The sequence below is a fragment of the Sorghum bicolor genome, chromosome 1 (genome assembly GCF_000003195.3).
Source record: "Sorghum bicolor cultivar BTx623 chromosome 1, Sorghum_bicolor_NCBIv3, whole genome shotgun sequence".
NCBI lineage: Eukaryota > Viridiplantae > Streptophyta > Magnoliopsida > Poales > Poaceae > Sorghum > Sorghum bicolor.
Window position 1 is genome coordinate 54,564,942 of NC_012870.2, and position 6,816 is coordinate 54,571,757.

Sequence of the window (6,816 nt, forward strand, 5' to 3'; positions counted from 1 at the left end):
CACCACCACTACTGTCCTCCGCATCGGGACCCCGGTCTCCATCCCGGCCATCGACGTCCACCGCATGGCGACTCCCGCCCTTGCCGCAGTCGCCGCACTACTACACAAAAAATTTACCGAGGCGGGCTAAAATGCTTAACCGAAGCGGTTTTTCCAACCGCCTCGGAGCAAAGGTCACGGTTAATATGACCATTTTGCGAGGCGGTTCGATGCCCGTCACGATTAATCAAATAAAAAAATAAAAAAAGAGAAAAAGCCCAAAGGGCTTGGATCTGGGTCTCTTGCCCTGGCGACAGGGGAGCCGCGCTCCGCGTACGCGCCGGCAGCTCGCCGTGCAGTCACTGCGTCCATCCGTCGTGGGTGTGGACGACCTCGCGCGCCGCCGTGGGGTGGAGGCCTCCAAGCCTTGGATCTACGCCGCCATGCCCTCGATCTGTGCTGCACCGCCCTTGGTTTGTGTTGCCCAGCCCCAGATCCGCACCACCTGAGGAGCTTGAGGGAGAGGGTGGAGCTCCTTGCTGCCTGGATCCACACCGGCGTAGGAGATGGAGGAGCTCCTCGCCACGCCGTCGGTGGTGCTTGAGGGAGGAGGGAGGAGCGCCGCCGAGAGCCACCACCTCTGCCCCGCTTTGAAGTTGGGGAGGGCCTCTGTCACCGGAGACGAAGGGGAGGAGGGGAATCGGAGGGAAGGGGAGGGGAAGAGGCGATTGATGGGGAGAGGGCGGTCGGGTTTTGCGAGGAGGGGAAGGGAAGGGAAGGGGAGGGGAGCGTCGCGACCGGGTGCAGCGTCGCGAGCATCGATAGGGAGAGGGCGGTCGAGTCTAATGCGGGTGCGGCTGAGGAGGGAGGGAGTGAAGGTGAAACCCTAGGTCTAGTATATATATGTGACCTTGAAATTGGGCCTCTTGGACTAGCGGGTTGGGCCTGATTTACTGAGGCGGGTGAAGTTATAAGCCCGCCTCGGTTAATGATTTATCGAGGCGGTTACGTTAAGATGCCCGCCTCGGTGTCCGCCTCGGTTAATCAATTTTGAGGCGGTTTATGTAACCGTCTCGGTTAATAAAAAAATGACCGCCTCGGTTAATGCCTAGCATTAACCGAGGCGGTTGAAATTTTTGCCCACCTCGGGGGGTGTTTTCAAAAGATCACGGTAAATCTTTTTTGTAGTAATGGCCGATGCCCTCCACAGGAACCTGGCCGCCTCCCCTCAGGAGATCTGGAGCCGGTGAATCCTGCATCGACCCCAACACCCCTCCCGCATCGGCCGCAAGCAGGAGCCGCCGGCAGCACCCTCTAGCGTCGACCGCAAGAAGCACAAGCAAAAGGTGTGTGGTGCTGCCTCTCCTATCTCATACACGAGGATTATTTATAGGGACTAGACTGGATCTACTATCTCGATCTGAATACCTTCTCTGTTCTAGTGCTAGCTTATTCTCAATACCTTCTCTGATCTAGTACTAGCTGATGATTGGGAGCATAGTTGCTTGGATTTTTCATAGGCACAGATCTGGTGCTACCTTGTGGCTGGACTTGAGAGAAGTGCTAGAACGTGTGACTGGGAGAAGCAGGGCGGCATGGATTTTTAGATCCCGTTGAACAAATGCTCGTATAATCTCCACAAGGTAATTAACTGAAGGGACATTATTTCATCCTTCTTTAGTTTTCATAATCATGATTCAGTAACATGCCAACATTATTTTTCAGATACTCATCTGGATTTGTTGCTTAGGTTGACAGAAAAACAGTGATGTATTTCTAAAGTCAATTCTTGAATTCTTGGTCTCAGTTTAACATTATTTTTTGTCATTGTTATCTGGTATATGTGGATTATGAGATAGGAGCCTGCACACTATTGTTTGAAGAAAGATGATGCTGAAGTTTAGTCTACAGTGTGATGACTTTTGGAAACTTATATATGTTCTGTATGACATAGTATATATAGGACTCTTGGATGACAATGTTCATATTATTTATATTGCACAGTTTATCTGGACATTGAAGACTCCATATTGTCTCATGAGAAGGTTACTAAAGGCAGCAAAAATCTAAGGTGAGATTCTAATACATACTCCTATTTCACTCCTAGTTCACCGTTTGGGTATATATGTCTTCGAAAAAATATTATTCTTAATTCACTATTTCAACTTTATTACGTGTAATTGTGTGCGTGAAAATAATTGAATAGGGCATAAGGATGCTGCTGCATATGTTAAACAGCTCCAATTTAATTCTCAGATAGCTGTAATTTTAATTTTGGCACAAGGTATATTTTGCAGATACCTTTGAGGAACCACCACATGTGCTTGGTGGGTGTTTGTGGTGTTTTCCCATGCCTATAAGTCTGTATATTTGAAAACAATTGAATAGGGCATAAGGATGCTGCTCCATATGTTAAACAGCTCCAAAGTAATTCTCAGATAGCTGTAATTTTAATTTTAGTGCTGTTACTTTAGCCCAAGATATACTTTGCGGATAGCACCAAATGCTTGAGTATGGTTTGATCTTCAATTACTAAGGATAGGAAATGTTGGAACCAATCTAGTCTATCTTAGATTCTTTGACTAGCTCAAGAACAAGTAATTTTTGTAACTCCTTGTATTTCAACCTTTTTTTGTTATGTGTTCAGCTTTGGCTCTCAATATGCTCCTGTCTTCTTCATAAAAATGTGAATCTGGATGGATTTGTACCTAAAAATTTCATAAACTTGACTGAAATGTGATGATATGTAATTATGTATTTTATCTGTTAATTTAAACAAAGTTGCAATCTCATACATTATGGTATTGCTCTTCTTTTTGCAGGCGTTTGGTGAGGCTATCTCTTAATTGCGGCAATATGATCAAGGTGCTCACGGTGGCTATTTTCGTTAGTGATAAAAGATTTAGGTGTCCGAGCAAATCATATGAGTTACGTGTTGTACAAGCCAACGTCTTAGTTTTGTAGGTACTTGAGTGTAGCATGGTTATTGTCTTAGTATTTCGTGTGAAATATTGTACAACTACAAATGTTGATAGTTTTAATGAAAATAATGAGCAATATTTGTCAATTGTGAGCTTTGTTCGTTTATGTGTGTTGACATGGCAGCAAAACCATGATCGTTCAGTTCATCACCATAGTCTCTTTCTATAGTTGCCCTCTGGTTCGTCCAGGACGATCCAAAAAACAACCCATGATGTTCTATTTTGGTTCAAAAAATGTATGACGAGGAATAGATGACGTTCCTCGTCACAGATAGTTGCCCTCTGGTTCGTCCATGACGATGCAAAAAATAACCCATGACGTTCTATTTTGGTTCAAAAAATGTATGACGAGAAATAGATGACGTTTCTATGGACCGTCACAGATAGTTAACTGTGACGGATTTTCGCTTATCTATAACAGAATCAAACCGCCATGTATAAGTTAATTTCCTGTAGTGAGCTGGCCGCCGGAGTGTAGTAGCCATTGCGGGGGTGGCAAAGGAAGCGGTGAGGGCGAGCAGCTTGTCTTTCGTCCTGTCATTTGGATTAGAGGATGGTGGGGGTGAAGCAGCGGGGCGTTCTTTTTCTTTTTTTTTTTTCCTCAGGAAGACACAAAGGATACAAGACCCCGATAAACAAAATTGAATTAACCTGGATTTTAGTTGAATTGGGCAATTGGCGCATCTGACTGCAACCATTTTGTGAACGTACTGTACTACACTAGAAGAATCGCATGAGTTGGCAACATATATAGCGCCACATTATATCCCGCGCAGCAGCTTTCAACTAACGTGCACACCACCTGACGTCCCGTCGTCCATGCGTCATCCATTCGTCATCCTGGCACACTCGACGACCTCACCTGCTGCTGGCCTGGTCCGGACGGACCTACCTGAAGCTGCAGGATTATTTATTTGACCACCTACACTTTTGGTTTGACTCCTCTTGCTGCTGCGGTGATGCGCAGCAAGCAGTGATGTCAGCAGCCGCCGTTGCTTAACTATAAATAGCCGCGCGCGAGCGCCGCATACATCGCACTATCTCGAACAGCTCATTAATATACTCCTGATCGAGTAATTAAGTTAAGAAACTACTAGCTAGGAGCAAGGAATTATATTAATGGAGAGCAGCAAGAACAAGCAGCAGCGGCAGTCCGTGGACGCAGCTTCCGGCAGCAAGCCCGCCGCCGCCGGCGCCAGGCCGCACTGGAGGCGCCGGGACCCCGCGGACACGGCGGTCTACGTCGTCCAGCCCGACCAGTTCCGCGCCGTCGTCCAGCAACTCACGGGCGCCGCTTCGTCGCCGCCGCCGCCGCCAGCGCGTCAGCATCAAGGCGGCCATGGCACCGCAGCTGCTGCTGCTGCTGGTCGTGGTGGTACCAGCACCAATGCGGCGGCGGCGCAGCGGGAGCATGGCGGCGGCAGGACGCTGGGGCAGATTCAGCAGGAGGTCATGGCCTGGGCGAACTCTGACGACGATGATTAATGCAGGGGAAGATCGACTGCAGTGCATGGGCATGGCCTCATCATCATATATTATGGACGCTCCGACCCGACGACGATTGAGGGCGGGAAGAAGAATAAATGACACCATATATGTATGTACATATCCGAGGTTGCTAGTGTGCCTAGTTCCTTCTTCCTTATTGCAAAGGCAGAGTATCTGTCACAATTTTATATATAGCAGTTAACTCTCGTCTAGTTTTCTGGATGTGTTATACTAGTATTTTGGCAAGCAATCCATTGTACACGGTTGGTTTATACGATTAATTCTGTGATAATCTTCCTCGTCTTCTGGAGAGTTTTTGTTTTCTCTCCAAGCCATCATATACTCTAATATAAATAATCCAAGAGGCCCAACCACGTCCCTCTATCCCTACTACTGTATATTGTATGACAACTTTACACTATATTATATATATATATATATATATACTAGCAGGAATCTCGCGCGTTGCCGCGGGCACAATAGAGAAAGCTCAGAAAGTTATAAGTTATATGGGTAAAACTGTAAATTAAATGATGAATCTGAAAATTATAAGTTATATGAATAAAACTGTAAATTACATGATGAATCAACAATCTGATTTAAATATAGTAGTGTCATCACGTATCACCAATTTAATTGAAATATGGTAGTGTCGAATCAACCGATATATAGAAGCAAGATTGACCACTGGGAGTCTAGGATCTAAGACTGGTGCGGATCTGTACCGTTCATAGCATGTGTGTTCAGTGGACCTAACACTGTTTCTGTAATGGATATGTACTGTTCACGGGATCCTGTAGTGTTCATAACGGGTGCATACTGCTAGGGACTGTTCGCTAACGGGTATGTACTGTGCATAACATGTTGTACTGTTCATGTTGAGATTGTTCGCTAACAGGTGTGCACTGTGCAGTCATATCGGGTGCATACTGCATACTACTCACATGATCCGTTACTGTTACAGCAACAGTGTTTCTGTGAGAGAGATACTATTAATCTACAGTGTTATGAGAGAGGGGCTGGGCGCGGTATACCAAGGCTCCAACGACTATACATGACCGAGGAGTCTGCGAAACAGATGACATGGCACAAACATGGACGTCGATACAATCCTGAGAAGATGGTACATCCTTCGGATGGTGAAGCATGGACCCATTTTGATAGTATTCATCATGAGAAAGCTCTAGAGGCTCGTAATGTACGTGTTGCCTTTGCAACAGATGGGTTCAATCCTTATGGAATGATGGCTGCCCCATACACTTGTTGGCCCGTATTTGTTATACCACTCAATCTTCCCCCTGGTGTATGCTTTCAAGCGCAGAACATTTTTTTGTCTTTGATAATTCCTGGTCATCCGGGGAATAATATGGGTGTGTATATGGCGCCTCTGATCGATGAATTGATCAAATCTTGGGATGAAGGGGTATTGACATTTGACCGAGCTACAAAAACCAACTTCACGATGCATGTTTGGTACCACTACTCCCTGCATGACTTCTTGGCGTATGGGATTTTCTGCGGCTGGTGTGTCCATGGGAAATTTCCATGTCCAACATGCAAGACTAATGTTCAGTTCATTTGGTTGAAGAAGGGAGGCAAATATTCTTCATTTGACAAACATCGACAATTCCTCCCAATTGAGCATCCATTTAGACAAGACATCAAGAACTTTACAAAAGGTGTGGTAGTTACAGACCCGCCACCGGAGATGATGATGGGTGTTGAGGTTCGTGCTCAGATAGATGCTCTTGAGGTCAGTGAAGGTGGTGGTTTCGTGGGATATGGTCATGAACATGCATGGGCACATAAGTCGGGCTTGGAGAGGCTCCCCTACTACCAGGACCTGCTACTTCCACATAACATTGATGTAATGCACACTGAAAAAAATATCGCCGAGGCACTCTGGGGAACAATCATGGACATTAAAGAAAAGTCAAAAGATAACGTGAAGGCTAGAATCGATTTGGCAGCCATATGCGACAGACCAAATCAAGAAATGCGGCCTCCTAGAGCAGGCAAGACTTGGAGACAACCTCCGGCTGATTACATGTTGACCAGGCCTCAAAGGAGAGAAGTACTGGAATGGTTTCAAAACTTAATGTTTCCTGATGGGTACGCAGCGAATCTGAGAAGGGGAGTGAACTTGTCTACTATGCGAATCAATGGGCTTAAGAGTCATGACTACCACATTTGGATTGAACGGCTTCTTCCGGTGATGGTACGAGGCTATGTCCCAGATCATGTGTGGCAAGTGCTTGCAGAATTGAGTAATTTCTTCCGACAGCTTTGTGCTAAGGAGTTATCTCGGTCCGTGGTTAAAGACCTGGAAAAATTGGCACCTGTGTTGCTCTGTAAGCTAGAGAAGGTC

At 46.1% G+C, this 6,816-nt stretch overlaps 1 long non-coding RNA gene across 2 annotated transcripts; it reads left to right on the forward strand.

The window, feature by feature from the left end:
* Nucleotides 1,157-3,069, forward strand: LOC110436452. 2 transcript variants are annotated; one of them, XR_002454298.1, is made up of 4 exons: nt 1,157-1,325; nt 1,481-1,622; nt 1,984-2,050; nt 2,802-3,069. It is a non-coding gene; the product is annotated as an uncharacterized LOC110436452 (long non-coding RNA). The 2 variants fall into 2 exon arrangements; XR_002454299.1 differs by having other exon boundaries at nt 1,500-1,622.